General features: G+C 39.3%; 1 protein-coding gene across 3 annotated transcripts in view; it reads left to right on the top strand.

The window, feature by feature from the left end:
• MYH10 (myosin heavy chain 10) overlaps positions 1-20,271 on the top strand; it is a 104,233-nt gene that overhangs the window by 17,880 nt on the left and 66,082 nt on the right. The gene's annotated exons all lie outside the window — the stretch shown is intronic.

Here is a 20,271-nt window from a genome sequence, read left to right as displayed (position 1 = left end):
GAAACTATGCTGTTGCCACCGAGTGTGGTGTTGGAGGGGCAAGCAATGGAAGAGCAGCAAATTGGGGCCACCAAGAGTTGTCACATTTCTCAACGGATATTTGGGGCTCTGTTCTTACGTGTTTTTATGAAAGAAAAACTATGGCCTCTTGACCAGAACAACAGCCTCTAACAGCTCAGATCAGAGGACCCCTGATAACAAGTGTATATGGAAGAATAGAGCAAACTTTAAGATTATTTTAAGGAGTTTATTCCTAGCAGTCTCAAGCGGCTTGTGGATAAGAGCTTCCCACTCTAAAAGCACAATATCTTTTGAAATTATCTCAAGAACTTTTCAAAAGTCCTCTAATAAAGTAAGTCAATGTCAGTAGTTATCGCACTTCAGGTGCTCTATATATTTGTTCACATACCATGCTAGTACTGATTTATATCTCTGGAGATCTTGCTACGTGTACAAATTTTACTATTTTTGGAAGATGAAATGAAAAAATTTCACATGATGGTCTATGTTTGGTTACAGTCTTGTTTTCTTTCAATACTGATATATGGAGGATTATTTTGTATCAAATCTCTGTGTCTTTCTGTGCTTGCTTTCTTTTTGGTTTTGATTATCCGGATTCTTTTCATTTGAAAGAATGAAGCCATAGATTGGAATAAGAATAGATGAAAACTATGCAACAGGATCAATTTTTTAGGGAATAACTTCTTCAAGGTTAACTAAATCTGTGTTTCTGGTGCCCTTCACCTGTATGGAGCTACTCCCTGCTTATTTTGGCAAGTGATGGCAGTCAGCCGGTAAACTTTACGTTGATGGTTTGCCTTCACAATTGCATTGCCAAGGATAAGTAAAAACTCTAGAACAGGCATTAGCAGTTTTGTGCTTGGCAAACATTTTACTAAGCAAACTGTTCTTGCCTGATTGGGCTGGATCAGAGGAAGAGACCTCCAGAGGAAGAGGAAAACAGTGCTGCTTCTGAACTTACAATGGATTCATGAAGCTGTTTACAGACGCTGCTTCCTTTAGGAGGAAGGTGGTGTACAGACTTCTTTTGGAGATATGCTTGCCTGAAGTATGAGACTCACTGCTGTTTGTATTGGTGATTTTATACAGCACCCTGGCTTTACATAGTCTTGTGAAGTAGTGATCAGCCATGGTGAGAATGACTAGCAAGTATTTGTCTGAAGTGGGGTGAGTGGAGAAGTCTGGCCCTAACACTGCTCAGTGCTGGTCCCTCTTTGTTTCCAGAGCTTCTAGATGGGACCTGATGCAGAGAGACAAAGAGGCACTTCAGGGAACTGAATTTAAGTCTCCATATAAATAAAACTTGCAATTAAAACAACTAAGGTTTAAAACAACTAAGGTTTTCTAGTCATTAGGACATCAAATAATACTTGTCTTAACAGTAGGACGTTATTACAGTATTCAACTTATTTTTTGGTTATCAGTGGCAACACAAGGTCAACTACTACAGAGTGTGCTTAGAATTTGGTAGGAAGAGCTAGGTTTTCCCTGCCAGCCAGGGATTTAACATAATGCGCAAAGCGTTCCTCAATCTTCTAACTATGCCTTATGTTTTGCTAGACTTTCAGTCTTAAACTGATGAAATAGAAAATATGTATCAGAAATTTTTGGCTAGTAGAAATAGATCTCTAACCAAGAACTTTATTAATCACAATGCTTCAGATTAAGTCATCAGCGTCTCTTCTACCACTTATTTGCAGCATAATCCTTGACCAAGATGCTCTTGCTGATAAGTTACTAACACATAGTTATAACTATAAAACTGTTCTTCTACAGTTCATGTCCATGTTTGTGCACAGAGTTGCTTTGGGAGATAGAGATAGGGTGGTAGAGAGAGTGGGGTAGGGAAGATTAATTTTTCCAGTATTATTGCAAGTCATGATATTGCTATTATAGCATATTCATAGATTTCATTTGATATGAGTGACTTTTGTGTTTCCAGTATTTGACATCTAGAGTTTAATTATTAAGATTCAAACCTGAAATTGAAACCATAGGAATGCAATTCCTTTGGATAATATGACCATACTAATTTAGGTCAATGAAAATGGTTGGCTGTATTTTTCTGGCCTGTTCAGTGGTATTTTGTTCAGTATAATCATGTTTACTTTTCTTGTAGCTAATTGCAAACTACTAATTTTCTAGGTGTTTGTGAGATGTGTTTACACTGATTAACAGGATACCTGGACCTGAGCTGTGACTCTGAACAGCCTGATCTCTTAAAACACAATTTTTCTGTGATGGTAATTGGGGGTACACTGGGAGTAAACTGTTACTCAGTATCTTAATGCTCTCATGCCTTTAATTCAGAGCATGGATGATTAGAGATCAACTTCAAGTTTCTGCTAATCTGAAGTTTTGTATGTTTAAAATAATATTTATGCTTAAACAACAAAACATAGATTTCTGTTACAGATTATGGAAACAAAAGGCTTTTTGGTTGGCAGAAACAACTGACGCCTGTGCATCTCCATAGTTATTCCTTGTCTTAAATGTTGCTGGAAATACTCCATTTTGTTAAACTGGCTATATAAACGGAGCACTGCACTTCACAGTGCGCTCTCTGTTAGGAAAAGGTTGTATGGAAGCATTGCTAACTGCCAGTCATCAAACTGCTTCTCTGTTCTTGTCCCCTTGAAGAATTTCCTGTTTAGGAGGACCTTCAGCCGCGCAGTCTTCACAGGTCAGCTCTCATTGTGCCCTTTAGTGAGGAGGAGAATGGGCTGAAAATCTATTTCAGTGCTTGTTAAACAGGGAGGACAAAGGGGCATGGGGGAGGAGCTGTAAAACAGAGCATATGTTCAAGAAACCCAGTTTGCCATTTTGGAGAGGGAACAGTATTCTCCAGAGAGATCTATTGAATTAGTGTAAGCTGTCACAAGAAAGACAGAGATGCAGAATTGTTTTTAATGGCTGAGTGTTGCAGCTGAACAGTTCAGTGGTGGTACAGCTGTGATGCAGGGATTTGAGAAACAAGTTTTGCAAGGAAAAGCAAACCTCATTGATTACTTGATCTCGTAAGTGTTGCCTTTTCTGCAAGACTTGTAGTAAAGATTGAATGTGAACACAGTCATATTAAAAACAAGCAAGACTTTGGGTGCGTTCTGGTTATGACAGTCAGGATTTCTCTTCAGGAAAAGACTCATTACCTAGTGCCTTGACCTCAGAAGATAATAACATGCAATTCAGCTTTACATACTGGATTTCCCCTCTCTCTCCCCTAGTAATTATTTTTCAAAGTAGTGTGGTAGTAGGGTGAGTGTTACTTCGCAGGTGGTTTAGTGGATTTCTCCTGTACTTTCTCTTCATTTTCCTAATGTTGTGTTGAAGCAGTAAGTACATAACCCAGGGGCTTCTAGCATATTGAAATTGTTTAGCCCTAGACAGAAATCAAATGCATAAATGCATAGGGTTGGAGTTGGTGTGCTTCACAAAAGAATGCTAGACTGAGCTTTTCACGGCTGCTGGACAGTTGACATGGTCATAAGGAATTGGTATCCTAATCCCTGTGACAACACTGACCTTAATTCTGTTTGGTAATACAATTTGCAAGACTTGCTAGTGTTCTTCTGTACTGCTAAAAGTTATAGGCAGTAAGAAGAAAACGTTTTGACAGGGACTAAGATTTTCTTTAAGAAAACTAATTCTGTAAGTCTAATAGTTCATCTATGACTATCTTTATTTTACTAGCAAGGGAGACTTGATTGTGTGAAAGCAGCACTAATACAAACTTTTCTCTAGTGCTTTTACCATACTTGCCTTTCCCTTCTCCCTCCTCCCTTCCTATTCTTCACTGTATTTCTAGACGAAGCATGACATTGTTCTATTATGCCTCTTTATTCATTGACTCTTAAAAGTGCTTTGAAAGAAATATTAAGGAAAACTTGTTTGCTTTTTGTTGCCAAAGACCAGCTTGCCTACTAATATTACTCTTGTATAATTATGCTTAGTCTCTCCTTTTTATCCTGTTTCCCTGAGGACATCTTGATGAGCACTAAATTAGCACTGATATTTTCGGACTGCCTTTAATCCTGTTGCAGAGAAGGTTTATCGGAAACAGCGTAATACGTGAAGTGAACACCTGGTGTTGAAGCGAGTTCTGCCTACAGATGCAGTACTTCTCTCTTAAAAACAGTGTATTGATCTATATTTTTAGTTAATCTTGATTTAAGTCCTCCCTTTGGGGATGTTTGTGTTCCCCTTCCCCCCTCCCCCGAAGATATGGAAGAAAAGAATTGAAACTAAAATATGACAATTTTTTTCTTTAAAGGTCTATTAAATCTTCAAATAGAAGAGGAAAAAATTGCTCTGAGACTAAAAACCTGGGAGTGATGACTAGCATTCTCTGTTATGTGAGGAGTATATAGAACCTGTTATATGTGCAATTAATATTCTTGATATTTTCATTACATCTTGACTTACCAAAAGATTTCCCAAAGCTTTTTAACTAGTTACAAAGTGCAGGATGGCAATCTAAGCAGAACTAGCTGCTTGGTAAATGTAATGTGAAGAAAGATTTATAGGTCTCTTTATTGTTACACTGTGATTTCTGTGTTTTCACTTCGTCCAGTCAGGCTGGTGTGGAATATAAATACTTAGGTGACAATAACAATAACATCAAGATTGGTTTGTATACCAAGAGGAATGTGATATACAGTGGTTTTAATGGCTGAGTGGAGGGAAAGAGATTCTTGGATCAAGAAATGAAGTAGAAAAAACTGAAATCCATTATGCTGAAGCAGTCTTCCGCCTCATTATTTTTGAATTTGACGGAAAATGAGAAATGCTTCTGTCAGCTGAACCTATTGTGCAATATTTCACCTCTGTCCCCTCACTTTTCTCTTGGTATTAAATCTGTGTGCTTCAGTGAAAGTTATTTTCTTGATTTAAATTATTATGCCTTGCTACACCATCCCTGAATGACATCAGTAGCAATTACTTATTGAACAAACTCAATTGAACTTAGTTTCCAGAACTCGGTTATAGTATACCATCATGTCTTTTTCTTAACTTTTTTTGTTACTGTTGGAAAAGTTTTAGTACTTTAGTGCTGGTGACAACAGTTCCTAACCTTTGACTTTCTCTGTGTCAAAATGTGTTTGTATGCCTGCTCTTTATTGGTGTTCAACCTCAAGGTTACAAACTTAATTAGGCATGATGATATTTACAGTAAACAACTTTTTTCTTAAGCCTCAGTTGCTTAGAAGTGTTACTTAAAGGGTTGACGCAAATTTTTTTGTGTAACTTCAGGAAATAACTTTCTTATATTTAAAAATGAGACAGGAGTGGCAATTGTTACATAAAGAATTCTTAGTTTCTTTGGTGCCTTGGCTGTTTTCTCCCTGCTTCTGAAGTGAAGTGTTGCAGCAGATTAGCCAGTTCCATGGTCTTTTCGGTTGATATTCTGACCAACTGGCGATGATTTTAATTTTAAAACTTGCTATGCAAGCTGGCCTCATAATTGAATTGTGACTGTGCTAGCCTACAGACAGGAATTCAAGACTAAGTGCATCCAACTTATGAAATCATTCATGAGATGAATCATTTTGTGCATATTACTCAGCCAGCACCTGCTTCTACTCTGAAGCTTTAGTTTAATTTAAACTCCATTTATTTCTAGGTAGTTGTGAAATGGATAATTCACTTCTGCTTGGCTTTAGCCTTCAGATGACATACATCAAGACATTATTGCTTGTGCAACAAAAACTTAAATGTATTCTAATCTTGACAGCACATTGCACTGTGACAGCATTGCTAGGTGTTGCGTGTTTTGCACAATAACTGTTTTTTGGCAGTCATGTCTGCATTCCTCTGGGGTGTTGAACTAAGAGTTTAGCTATGCTATAACTGCTACTGATAGCAATTGCAGTAGCTCCTTTTTCCTCCCCCTTCCTTTTTACTTAAATTTCTTTGTTATGCTCTGGCAAGGAAGCAAGAAGAAGTAGGAGCAATTTTTATCACTTAGCAAGTGGAGAGAAGGGGTGAGGGGCTGGTGGTGTCTTGCTCTTCGTCTTCAACAACCCGAGGCTCACATCACCGACATGATTGCCAATTTATATCTCAGTATATATCTAGCTTCCTTTCACTTGTCCATACCGGATGCTTTCAGGTATTTGGCTGCTTAGGTGTTCCTGACAGACTTTGTGTGCCTTCCTCAGTGATTCACAGTTGCAAGGTGTTGTGTACCTCTAGTCTGCTGTTTCATAAAGCAAGGTGAATAAAAACTCATGGCTTTTTGAATACTCTGGGGCATTAAAATTCTTTTTATTCTAGGGCTTTTTCAGGGTGATGGTAAAGCCATCAGATGATGTGTAGAAGGAAAACCCGGAAGAAAAAGCAGGGAAAAATGCAACTACCTCTTTATGTGTGTCTGCTATGAAGTTGCTCGGGGAAGTTCTCAAGCTGGGAACATTCCTTTGAGGAAAACATCAAGGAATCCCGAACTGAAGAATTAGTAAATAAAAAAATGATGGTAGCAAACTGCAAGAACCAAATTGTTAAGCTCAGAGATGGAATAGCTGACCGACTAACTGTGCTGCATGTGAACATTTTGGCACAAAACATTGGGTACCAAAGCACCCAGATGTTAGCTATGAGTGCCATCTTTTTGCGATTCCTTTTCAGATCTGGGAACATGAAGAGCAGTATGCTCATGATTGGTGCCTAACATGTTGGTAGAAACTGTTCCAAAGTATAAAACTAGCTTTGCAGGAACATACATACACATATAATCATATATAAAGACTCCATACGGCTTTTTTAAAGAGAGGTAATGCCTCGCAAATGCATTGATCTGTGAATTAATCTGTATGGACAAGGGAGGGCTATCTGATATGACCTATGTGGCTTTCCAAAAGTAATTTGATAATGATCCTAACCAGAGGCTCGTAAGTAACTGCAATACGAGGAAAGGCCTTCATATATGTAAGGAACTGGTTAAAGATTGACCAATCTTGTCCATTGTTTTCTGCATTTACTGTTTGGCAGGGTTACTACTGAAAACCCTGTGGAACTTGTGCTTGTGTTCATGCTTCTCATTTATAAACTTCTTGTCTGAAAAAGAGAAGAGGTTGTGAGGGATGCTTGGCTTATGTTGTTATCCAGGATAGCAAAAATGAGAGCCCAGTGTGAAGAACTGCACCTCGGAGTGTATAGGAGGTTAAAATGGTGTGCGAGGCTGCTGTTGTGGAGTGGCACACGTGGGGTGTAGTGGGGGGAATGAACTTTAGTAATGTTGGAGCTGTTACTGCTTGAGTAGGAGCTGTAAGGAATGAAACATCTGTGGAAATCTACGTTCAGTGTTCAGCAATGGTTATAAATCAGGTAGAAAACATGAGGAGTAACTGGAAGCGGGATCAAACCAGGAAACGCTTTTGCTGTAGACTTGTAATACATTTTATCTTCAAAACTTTGTGCAGCTGTGGCCTTTCCCTGCTTTGGGCGAAGAGGAAATATGACAGGAAGACATTCAAAGAACAACTGAAATTATCAAAACTGCATTCAGCGATCAGATATAACAGAAATCTAAATTTGAAGTGGCACAGGGAGAGGGAGTAGTGATCCTCCCCCCCACCCCATCTCTTCCTGTGCAAGAACAAAGGGTCATTACTTGAAAATCACAAGTGTCATAGTCAAAACAACAAAAAGAAGCAAATTTTTCTTAACAGCATAGCTAAACTGTGATAGTCTGTGTCTCAGGATATAATGTGCTAAAAGCCTATGCTCGTCCAAAAAGCCATTTGAGGAATTCATGAACTTGAGGTTTGAGGATGATGGATCAGGAAATTGCAGGAGAATTTGCTGGCTACTGGGAAATCATCCTTACCTGCTAGTTTTGGTCCTTCCCTTTCTGCAGTTGCAGTGTGTGATACCGATTCTGATTGCATGTGGTCTATCTTGCCACATCAGTAAGTTTACTTTAACCTGCATATAAAAGTGTATGTGGGTTAAATTGTAATAGTCTGTCTTTGTAACACTGGAGGGTTGTGGGGTGTGAGGGGTTAGCGTGAGCCTCACTGTGCAGTGCGTGGGAGTGGTAGGAGTGCAGGATTCTGCTGCAGCTGGCTTTTAAGAGGCTGATGAGACTATTAGAAACTTAGTTTATTAGTTTATTATGACTGCATGGAGCTTAATTAGTCTTTATTGGGGTGCTTTCTATAAGTATTATTTCTTACTACACTGAAGTGTTAAACTGTCTGAGAAGAGGCAACTGGTAAAATGTCATTGTATCTCTTTTTAAAGCAGTAGCTGTTCATGGTTACATTCGGCATCTCAAATGAAATAGGTTTAAAAGATGAGGTTAAGTGTGTTTTCTTTTTTTTTTTTTTTTTTCCTTCCCCACAAAACCACAGGGAAACATTGCCTTTAGTACAGGAATGAATTCACGGTAGTTACTGGGTCAAAAATTCCTACAATGATTATCCTCTTCTTTCTCGTATCCTTGTTTTTCACATCTCTTTCTTATTGAAGACTAAGGCTGGAAGAAAGGGGGTATTATGTTCTGAAAATGGGTGGAGGAAAGTTGTGGTTGGTGGGAGCTGCTCCTCCTGTTCCCCTCCTGCTCTCCATAGTGAGATATTACCCCCCTTTAAGGTAATATACACTAGATTTTTAGATGGAAACAGTATTAAGTTATGTAGCAAAAAGCACCAATCGAAGCCATTCTGTAAACAATGATTGTTCATGACAGTTTCAGTTACTGATAGGGAAGGATTGCTTTAATTATCAGCAGATACAGTGAAACTATCAGATGAATTGTTGGTGCTTTATACTTCCAGGAACAAATGTTTGTATCAGGTCTATGTGCTCAAGGGAAAGAGAGAGAAGAGGGTTTTAAGCATTTCCCTCCTGTAAATAGCATAAGGAATATATGATGCTCATGTTTAGAAAAATGGTAAAGGGGAGAAGAAAATGCCTGTGTATGTGCACAAGTGCATGTGAGTAAAAGCTCTTTTGACCTTAAAGAAATGAAGGTCAATGTCTTTCCTCCCAAGGAATATACCTGTGAATTTTTCTTTAAAAACTGAAGGACGGATTTATATTGTGCAATTTCAAATTGTTGTGCTGAAATAGAGTTTATTGAGAATTTAGTGGTGATTTAGGCACAAGAGGGTAGGGGAAGCGAGGTGTTTGTCCTCTGAATTGTTGAACAACTTCTAAAAACTATTCAGCATCAAACTTAAAGGAAATCTGTGTTTCAAGTATAAGAAAGTGGCATTAACTTGGGTCCTTTGAGGAAAGGATTTTAATGTTTGAACTGTCTCACTTAACATCTCCCCCCCACCCCTCCATCTTAATTGTAGACAAATGTTTATCTTGAACATTGCACAGCGTACGAAGTTGGTTGTGTTGTACTTTTCCACACTCACAAGGTAGCCTCAACAGTTTGGCACATAAAGTGGTGGAAGCCCATGAGCTTTTGTCTCCTGAAATGTCTCATGAGACTGTAACAGTGGCTTTTATGTGTTCTCTTGGGAAAGTGTTTTAGAACTTCTTATGGTGTTCAGTGATTGGAAAAAGTAGTAACTTGACTCCACTACTGAAGAACAGAGGTATAAGAAGTCTATACAGCAAATCTGGGACTTAAAATATTTTCACATAAACATACTCATCAAAAAGCTTGTTATGGGTCTTAGAAAATATCCATCAAAAAAATGCTTACAACTTTGTAGCACAGCTATTGCTAGGCGATGTGTTAAAATCACTGGTGTGTATAGTGTGGCTGACCTTATCGGGAGTGGGGTGATGTGCTAGGTGATCTGTGTCCTGTCCTATGTGTGACTGAGAACAAAAAGCCAAACCACTGACCATGTTGTGTTGAAGTTAGAAAGCCTAGCTATCTTCTGTTATCATACTTGCTATCTTTCCAAACTTGTGGAGTTCAGGCATAATGAAGCAGCTTGGAAAGAGCCCACTAGAGTGAAAGTTGGTTCACAGCCAGTTTTGTTAAGTGGTTTGTGTTTGCTTATTTGTTTGGGAAGGAGAAGAGCAAAAGTTAAATGAGTGTGCTTAAATGGCAGATATTACAATTAAAGGACCTCACTGAATCATTGTTTCGCTTGACAATGTAATCTTTGTCTAAGCAAAATTGTACTACATGGGAAAAAGAACAACTTAAGTAGGGTTGATGGAGAATAGAAACCACCGCTATGCTGAATACTCTACAGTCTAAATAAACCTTTTCCAGCCTGTGGCTTGCCAACTACTACTAATCTTAGGTTACTTCTGAGCAGCACGCAAATAAAAACTGAAAAGTAAGCATAGGGATGACCTGCGTAGAAGATTTAGGAGCTGCTCATTTCTACCGGGAAAGCTCTTTGGGAGCCACAAATCAGGAAGGCTGAGAACTGCTCATCTGTGTCATTTGAAGAACAATAAGCGTAAGCGAGTAAGTCCTTGCAGCTCTAGCTGGAGCAGTTTAAGAAGTTGCTGCCTTATGGATTGTTACTGCCCTTCAGCTAAGTTGCATTAAACACTTGTGTGAGAACCAGTCGTTGGCTTTGAGGGTTAATCAGTCACCTAGGTTGTTGTAGCTGGCCCCACTGGCTCAATGGTGTGGCACATCGGGAGTGCTCTCACAGTCGAAGTTGTTTCCCTCTTCATGTATCGGCTGTTTGTAATCTCAGCTGTTGCTCACAGTGTGGATCAGCCCTTGGGACTGTGCAGTTTTCTCTGGTCTTTCTCCAAACTGAAGGCTGACTTGTATTCTCTGTTCATCTCCTAAACTACAGCAGTCACCCGTTTCAAAAGGCTAAATAAATTTGGTATTACATAACAGATTAGGGGTGTTTGCAAGTCTTGTTATAAATCCATACCTGTTTGAATGAATTTGCTAGGGAAGGAATGTGTTACCTATTAACTTCTGCTCACAAATGTAGCAACTCTGTTTTAATTTCTAAGTTAGACTTACTAAAGCTTCTCTTAATGATAGTTAATAAAGGTAGTGAAAGACTGCCAGTGAAAACATAAACCATGTTTGAGCTTCTTCAAACTTAATGAGGACAAAAAAAAATTCAAATTCCATCTGGTATGTAATGGAGAAGCTACCCACAGTTTCATTAAGTGGGCAGGACGTAGTCTAACAGCTATTTGTTTTCTCCTTTTATGCTGATTCAGCCCTGGCTAGCAACTCTGAAAACAAATGTCATAACTTTTTCTTTAGGAATTTGGGTAATTTCAAGCTAATGTTGCAAATACCTAACTAGTGACTTCTAAAATAGCCTCAACTCATCGCTTTGCTTATTCTGCCAGGGTTTGATGATGCTGTTAGGATAGCCACTTGCACTATGTCTGTGCTGGAGCGCTTGTGCAGCAGCTTGAGCTATCTCGGGTGAGCGAGCGAGCGAATAATGAATGTGGTCATGAAGTCTGCTGTAGACATGCAAGAAATACTTGTATTCAGTGCTATGGTTCACTGTAAACAAGTTGCAGGATAAACCGTGACTGGGGTTTGACTGACCTCTGCTATGCTTCATTTGATAGTAATTAACGTACTTAGCAGTCAGTCAGCAAGCAAAACTGAAGTATGGCTGTTGTAATTTATGTCAAATCTCACATCTTTTAGAGTAAGGGATAGAATCACTTTTTTAAAGCTTTTATTTTAACTTAACAAATAGCAGGTACACCTATAGAGTGTCTACATCAATGCCCCCACCCCACAGTGAAGAGGTGCTTTCTCAGCCCTTCACTAAAGACTTGGAGGTATCTTGGAGTAATTAGACAAAGTACACGAAAGAGGCAAGAGTGAAATGCTGGTCTGTCGAAGTGGTTTGTGGCAGTTCAACCTGACAGCTTTCTCAGAGAGGCTGGTTTCTAAGCCGAGGAAATGTAGTAGACGCTGTCTGTCTGTCTTGTATCATGCTATATGGGAAATACTAGGTAAACAGACAAAGCTGGGAATTGGTAATTGATTTAAAACAGCACTGCTGTATTTGTCTTTGAAGTGGACGGCATTGAGCTAGAGGGAGAGTTCTGATGTAATTCTTCATGGACTGGTGTCTGAGCCAGCATTGGGGGCTCTCAGTGTTTTGTGGAAAAAATGTCTGAGCACTGATGAAGCAAAACCAATAAATATTATTATTCTAAATCTTAAAAGCACTGGATACCCATGAGGAGTGGAGTGCACCTGAATTAGATCTTACTTATAGTATAAATTAGTGTTACATGTTTTAGGTCAAAGAATGAGAATTTCTGCAAGTTCATTGCTTGACAGTTTCAAAGAAATGTGATTTGGATGTAAAAACTGACCAACAGATGAATAAGCTGATGATGGCAAGGCAAGAAGAAAAAGATAAATGCAGTTTCCAAGTACATCAAGAGAGATGGTTTTCCCCTAAAGAGTGTCAGTGTCCTCGATCATTTGTGACCTCCAGAGGTTCCTTCCAGCTTTTAGGATAGTGCAATGATCCTACTCGCCTTTCTTGAAGATACCTGTGATGTCTCCCTCCTTTTAGTCACCTGAAACCTCTCAAAGAGAGTAACCTGACAGTGATACTGTCCAGCCCCTTTAGCACTGGTGCATGTATCGCATCAGATGCTTTGGGCATGTGTAGGTTCAGCTTCCTTAAATAGTACTGTACTCAGTACTGGCTTGATTAAATTTAGGTATTATAACTTGAAATGTCAGCTTTATAGTGTTAGCAAATTACATGCTTTCTGAAAAGTTCACTTGAATGTTTAATGGGTTACTGTTGGCAAAATACTGACTGTATTCCTGTAAACTGCCCTTGTCTTTTTGTGAAGCTGCAGAATGTACATTGAAGAGTGAATGACTAAGCTGTACAAAGCAAAGATTATTGCACAACTAAAGGTAGAGGTGAAATGTAGGATAAACAGTGCTATTGCAGAAATCTCATGGCGAGCATAAGTGTGTCAGGGTATATTTGGTCTGCAGTAAGGCAGGTACTCAGCAAACAAACTTGTGCCTGTCAGTCTTCCTATTATGCTTGTTAGAGATGTTTGCTGCAAGTCACTTCATAGTGTTAAGTGTTTGGTGATAGTTTATGGAGTAACTAGGCAACATTTTAAAGACAAACACAAAATATAAAGGCATGCTTTATTTCTGTAACCAGATCTCTTTCCATGCTTATCAGTCCAGTAGGACTTGGTTTAAAGAAAAAAAGAAGAAGAAAAAAAAAAGTTATTCAGAGCTTGGACTCGAAGAATGGCAGATTGTCAGACCACCTGTGTGCTTTATAATGCTATGTAGCGTTTGTGACCCAATCCTGTGAACGCTCTGGCAGCAGCAAAATCTGTGCTGATGGGAAGGTCTCTTTCCTCCAGGCAGTGACCCATTTTCACAAAACTTGTCAGGAATTCAATTTTTAAATGTCCTTGAATAGATTGATATTTGAGCCTGTTCACCTAGAGTAGAGGGCAAATATACACGTATCTTCCAAGCCTGACATCCACAACAAACAAGGCTATTGACCAGGGAACCAAGCTTTTCTTGATTTATGGGCTATGGCACCTGACTATTAAATATTGTCTAAAAATAAACAAGAACCCTCCATTCCCCCTATACCACTGCCTCTTTTTGGAAAGACAACAATTTCTCCTATTTGAGAAATATCAAAGAAGTTGCCCTCCTCTAGCCCAAAAAAAGCATCAACTTTTTTGGTTATGGCAGAAATGAGGCTGGCACTTTATCACTGCTGAATAGGTATTTCATCCTCTGGAGAAATAAAAGGATCCTCAAGAGTCTTGCTGCTTGGGTTTTACGAAGGACAACCCTTGACGTACCTGCAAATAAGAACCATTTCCGTCGCCATAATTTCCTGCTGGTTGATGGCTGGATGTGTAATAGCCCATAGCTTTTTCTTCAACCTAAGTCAGGAAAGCAGATTAATACTCTAATACATCCATTTTCACTGCATTTCTAGAATTAACCTTTTTATTTTGGTACACTTATTTCATGCTGTTACCTAAATACAGGCTGGATGCAAAAGGGAGGATGCGTATAGGAAGGGTGGCAGGATTGTGAGATAGTCCATGTTTGTATGAAAGTTACTGTGTTTGACAAGAATTGTAGCTGCTGTCAAAGTAATCATAGATATGTTAAATCTGAAAGCAGGTAATACATCTGTGGAATTGTTTTCATAGATTTGCGTATTTGTGTTAAGCTCAAAAAATTCACTCTGTGGGATAGCTCCAAATGGCTTCTTCCATTCATTGAGTCAAATCGTGAGGGATAAAGGCAGATCTGGGCATTTGCAATACTTAAAATGTCAATATAGTAAAGGGCAATTGGAGCAAAGGCAGTTGTAGAGGGTGGGCATCTGTTTACTTGTAAGCTCTGTTCTGTGATAAAATTTCTGTGCTTGCTATGCTACTGCCTTTGAGTTTTGGTAGGAAACTTTGAAGACAGATTCTTCCTTTTCTGTTTGATTATCTTGTATCTTGAATCATGAATATTATGAATGACTGTAGTGTGACCAAAGCAGAGCTAAGTCATGCTTTTAAGAAAAGCTGCTTTGTTAAAATACAGTAATTCTTTTGTAGACAGACTCTATAGCTTTGAGCTACAACTTTGCAGAACATCCTGCCTGAACCAATTACCCAACAAATGTGTTTAATGTACATCTGGAACCTTCCCCAGAGTTAACAGGGGTTTTGTTAGGTCTAGTCTGTTAGTTAGGGGGGAGAAAAATCCTTCCATAGTTTGGTGAGAGAAAAGATGTGGAGTAAAATGTTTTGTATTCTGACAGTCAAAACTTCATGCATTTTATTATATATACATAGTAAGGTAAACATCAGGATCTATTCTTACTGGATTTTCAAACAAGAAAACATGGCAACTCTTCTGCAGCCAAGCAACAGGTTTGTTTGAGGAGCTGCCAATTGCTGTCCCCAGAGCATATTCCTCTAGGGAGACGACAGCAAAGTAGGTTTAAGAGTGTAGGGAAAAATGGCTTTCAGAGCTGTAATTCTTCTTGCCCTTCTTGTATTCTGGTAATTCTCCTTGGCCTCTCTTCAAAGCGTTTGTACCATTCAGTGTTGTATGACTGGGTTTCCCTAATGTGGCTGCTGCTTCTTGCATCAGTAAGACGTCTTTCAGCTCTGCGGTTGTAGGTGTTAAACACAGCAGCTGATTCTTGCCTTGAGGTGTGAGAGTCAGTCTTCCTCTGGGTGGAAGCAAAAGAAGGAGGAGAGCAAGAGTGAAAGAAATGCTTCGATGTCTGATACTTCCAGATGCTAAATATATAGCTTGATACAGTGTAAGTCGATCTAACAATTAGCTGCTGCCAAGAGAGTAAGACCTACTCTGGTTATTCATTGCTCCATCTCCCTTGTGCTGGCTGCTCTTTTTTATCCCTTTTTATATATTTTGATAGGATTAGTTTTCCGCTAGTACGACTCCCTGATTGGCTCATTGTAGGTGGAGGTAACTACTGGTGCTGGCTCCAAGGAGGCAGTGTGAATGTACAGTAGGAGGTGGCACCTTCTGCTGGCAGCAGCTACCTGGTTGGGAATGGTTTGCAGCTCACCCGAGCCAGGGAATGTGCTTTTGCAGTAGCTTTAGGGTGACCAGAGTGTGGGTAGCTGGTAAAGAGGTGGTTCTCTTGCTTTCCATACACTAATTCCAGTGTTCGTGTGGCTGTGTTATAAACTGAATCGGCGAGCAGATCTGGTTGAAAACTAAATTTTCTTTGTTCCATCAGCTACTTGAACTAGCATCACGTGCATCTGCACAATTGGCTGCAGGTTCAAAAGGAGGAATGGGATGGTGAAACTGGGCAGGGGAAGCAGAGACATCAGTGGCAGCTCAAGTTGGATTACAGCTTCAGCCTAAGGCTAGCATCAGGTTGTATTGCCTTTGTGCTTCCAAATTCTTCTATTCAAAAGGACATACTAGTATATAGAAAGCTTATTTCATAAGCAGAAAATCAAATTTTGTTTTTATTCATAGACTCTGCATAATTTTGGAACTTTGTTTTTCAAATTAAGAATATCATAGTAACCCTTCTCTGTGCAACTTGAATGTTATGGTCTTCAGTGTAGTTTGAAGACCTTGGGATATATTTAAATCTAAGTTGTATATCTCTGAAGTGATAGATTCCAATGGGACTTATGTATTGGTTTAAAACCAAAGGGTTGGTCTTACGATGTAGCTTGAATAAAGAGCTTTGTCTTCTTATTTCATCCCCTCCTACCACATACTTGTCCTCATGCTTGTATTCATTTGACTGAGTTAAATTGATTTACTGAATATCTTTGATTAGTGAGCTGAGTTGCTTTAACCTATGATCAGACAAGCACCAGGGTCTGCTCAGAGGACAGAAGCTGTGCTGCTGGTGTGGCAGAAATGTGATATACCTCTCCCTAAGAGACTGGCAGTTGTTAGTTTGGCTCAGCCTTATAATGAAACTGTATTGGGTTATATGGGAGTAACTTGAAAGATATTTATGCTGATAGCAAAAGTTGTGTTATCTAAGTCATCTTATAGGTGCTTCCCCCCCCCCAAAATCATCTACTTTTGTGCTCAAAATGTAACAAATCTGTTGTGACTTTGTCCAGAGTATCAACCATTCCAGACAAATACACTTTCTCACCCTTTGTATGGAGTAACGGAGGCAACTGATGTCAAATTTGCTAATGCTATTCATAAGAGTAATTTATTTGTATATCCTATTTCAGTTGCTCTAAAGGTTGGAGGTAAAGATTGTCTGCTAACTTGTTCTGCTTTTTACTCCTGTAATTTGCTTATAAATCCCAAGGGATTTGTGGAATTGGTCTAGTCTTTACAACATCAGACAAAGAGATTTGTAGGAATACGGAACGATGTTATCTCATGAAGACTTTGCTAGAGAGAGTTGTTTTTGGTCTGTTTTAAGAATCGCGAGACTTAAGTGTTTTCCAAATATTTTTAGGTTTCCATGAACAACCACCTCAAAACTCTGTGGCTTTAATAAAAAATTGCTATTAAAACTTTTGCAAAGGATGGCAGATTATTTTTAAGACTTAGGCATGTTCTCTGTCATAAAAAAAAAATCTGTCTTGTGGGCTGCCTGCTGCCCTTCAGATTGAAGGTAGGTCACAGAGAATCACACAGTTTTTTTTAAAAAGTATTACTGAGATATATGTACAGTGATGAGAAGTTTAGTGCTTCTTCCCTGCCCCAGATAACAAATCTGGCAAAAGTGCTAGATAAGGGCTCAGTTCTTTCAGAAGACAAGCTAACAGATACATAGTTAGTGCCCTAAGGAGCCTTTAGGAAGGGGACCAGCTGCTTTGAAATCAAGACTGCAGATAAATTGTGTTATTTGGGGGAGGAGAAAATCAAAACAAACAAACCATAAATAACTCTTCCATGTTAGTAATTTTGTCAGAATCTTTTTCAGAATGAGTCCGGAGACATCAGTTCTTTTTCTTGGGACAAAAGACATCCGGCATTTGACAATGCATAAAGCAGCATCCTGATCCTTCAAGCTGTAATTTTTTTGTTATTGTTAGTTGAGTGCTAGATGCTGGAACTGGCCATTAGCATAAGAAAGTGATCAGAAGGCAAAACTTGAAGCTTGCTGTTGTCTTACTTTCATAGTTTGTAAGGTTCGGAGTCCAGATGGACACAGAAAAATGGATTTGGAGTAGCATACTTGAGTACTGGATAACTTCTTCATAAGATCTGTGTCAGTTCAGGCTCCTGGACATGGAAAATAAAAAAGCTGTGTTGCACTTGCTGGAGCTTCTGGCAATGACAAAATATGTACAACTGTCCAGACTTGTAGACTTTTTCTAGGACTAATTGGGTAAGAAAATTCATTTATACACTGTCTTACATGTTGTGGAACACTAGCTTTGTGTGGTAAATTGACAGGTAAAATATGACGTGATACAAAGCATTGACAAACGCACATTGCCTTCAAATAAACTACTTTCAATTTCAAGGCAAATGTTACCTGTGTTCTTAAGTTTTTAAGGAGTGATAAACTGAAGAGCTGTAGTTTAGAGGAGACTGTATTTTTCAATGAAGTTGCCTAGCTACAGTGACAAAATTACAGAGAGAAGTTATGCTTAGGAAGCGAGAAAGGGGGAAATCAAGTTGTCACTTAGAAAATGTCTCAATAAATATTAAAGCTAGGAAATATTAACTTTCCACTCTACTCATGGTACCAACTTGGCATTCATTCAGCAATTTCTTCTAAAAGAACAAATGATTTGTACTGTTCTATGTTATCTTGATTTTTTGCTGGCGTATGAAGTTGCCTGTGAAGTGCATGAGTCACCGTTAGCTACCCCTCGAAACAGGTCACTGTCAGAAAGTTGCACTTTTTTCTAGTTTATGCTGACAACTGGGCATACGGTACATCCAACTGCTGGAGTTCTGGGGTTTGTCTCCTGCTGGTACCAAAAAGTCATTTCTGATAGGACTTGCAAGACGAGCTGCTGTATATCAAAACCAGAAGAACATAAACTTTTTTAGAGTGTTCTCTAAACATTTCTGTTGTCATACTCCCACTGCTTTTGCCTACTCTCAGCTTTTATCTCTTGCAGTCGCAGGCTTCCCCCTTCCTTTTTTTGGTGTGTCTGTACAGGAGTTGCCATACATCATGCAGATGTAGGAAATGATCTGGTACCATCCCTGCAGTCTTCTCAGGAGTATCACCAACTTTTTGAATCTTACTTTCTTTCCCACTTTTAATACTCTAATGTTCTTCTGCTCTCCTACTACAATCATTCTGCTCTGTTTGTTGCCCTATAGGTAGGATTTTTGGAACGAACATCTGCTTGCAGGACACAGGTAGTCACAGGGGTGCAGCATTTGACTTGTGAAGTGCAACCCAATGCAGTTTGTCTGCACAATGGGTAAGAGGATCACTGGTATTTTGTGCCATTTTTCAACAGACTAGTACAAGGGGTTCAAAGTACAATTGTCTGCATGTATTTAACATTTTTCAGTCAGAAAGCACCTCATATGTTCTGTCATATTGATGTTAAAATGTAGTCTAAAACTTGCCAGTGGTGCAGTCCACAAGCGTCTGGTTTAGCCAGCTGTGGCAATATGCAGTAGCATCTGCCTGTTTTGAAAGACTTGACTTCATGTCCTTCAAACTTCTTATTCATAAACTAATTAAAATAACAATATTTTGCTGAGACCAGGTCTTTTTTAGCTGGTTTGCTTTTTTAGGTGTGTTGTGTCCGTATGAACATAGCCTTTTGATCTGAGGTAAATTGGGGCTGCTGTGTAGAAAAGGGATCTCAGGTCTTCCTTTCCCCAGTACAGTTTTTTGTACAGTGTATGAGGGCACTGATTCAGCTCAACACAAATCAGACCAAAAAACAGTTTGTCGGGCAGCTTTTCTGCTCACCTCTTGGCTGTGCTACACTGACATGAGTGCTGGCACAGTTGGAGGAAGGGGACAGGACACGATTGTCCCTTCAGCAGCAGTCCTTTGGCTGTATACCCTGGTCGTCAGGCTCCCTGGCAGCCCGCGCTGATCTAAATCCAGATGTCTCTCTGCCCCCATCGGCAGTCCTGCTTGTCTGTGCTGAAACTTGTATTTCTGCTGCTGGGCGGCAAGCCTGCTCAGGGAGCTGATGTGGCTGAACACGAACTGTTTTTGTGTCTGGGTTGTTCATCAGGCAGAGTAATGGGGGGAAACACAACTCACTGCTGGATTTTTTTTTTTTTTTTTTTACATGCTACCTAGCTAAAGTTGAAATTGTGCTTCAATGCTAATTGTTATCCCACAGTGCTATGAACTTGGCTCGTCGCATAGGTAGGATGACCGGTTTCATACAGTCTGCAAAACTCAGCAGTAATTTGCAACTCAGTTTAACAGTAGTTTTTCTGGACCTATTTAGAAACAATGTGAAATGTTGTTTACATTATTCTGCTTACCAGAAATGGTCATAAATGTATTGAGGCTGTATATATGGACATTGATCTGTTTCAAACCTATTAAGCATGTGGGGAAGCTGTCTTGTAGCAGCTGAAGCTGTCTGTCCGTCCTGCTAGTATTGAACTCTGTGTCCTAGAAGGAATAATGATCCTAACATACCAATTGCTCCCTTTCTGTGGTCCATCAGAGCCTTGTGTTCAAGGAGAAGGGGTGTGTGCAGAAGTGGCAGGGTGTCTAATGTGTAGTCCTGAGCTTTACACTTGAACAAAATAAAGCTTGATTTTGTTTATGATAACGTAATCCATTACAAACTACTGATCAGAACAGAAAACCTGTTTGAAGTTCTGAGCTTGCAGGAGGTGGTAGTGTTCTTTTGAAGCTAGTCTCAAACAGCTGAAGTGTAAAAGCA

The sequence above is a fragment of the Calonectris borealis genome, chromosome 20, assembly GCF_964195595.1.
Source record: "Calonectris borealis chromosome 20, bCalBor7.hap1.2, whole genome shotgun sequence".
In the NCBI taxonomy this organism is placed as follows: domain Eukaryota; kingdom Metazoa; phylum Chordata; class Aves; order Procellariiformes; family Procellariidae; genus Calonectris; species Calonectris borealis.
The sequence above is the reverse complement of the archived record's forward strand: the minus strand, read 5'-3'. Positions and strand labels throughout refer to the sequence as shown.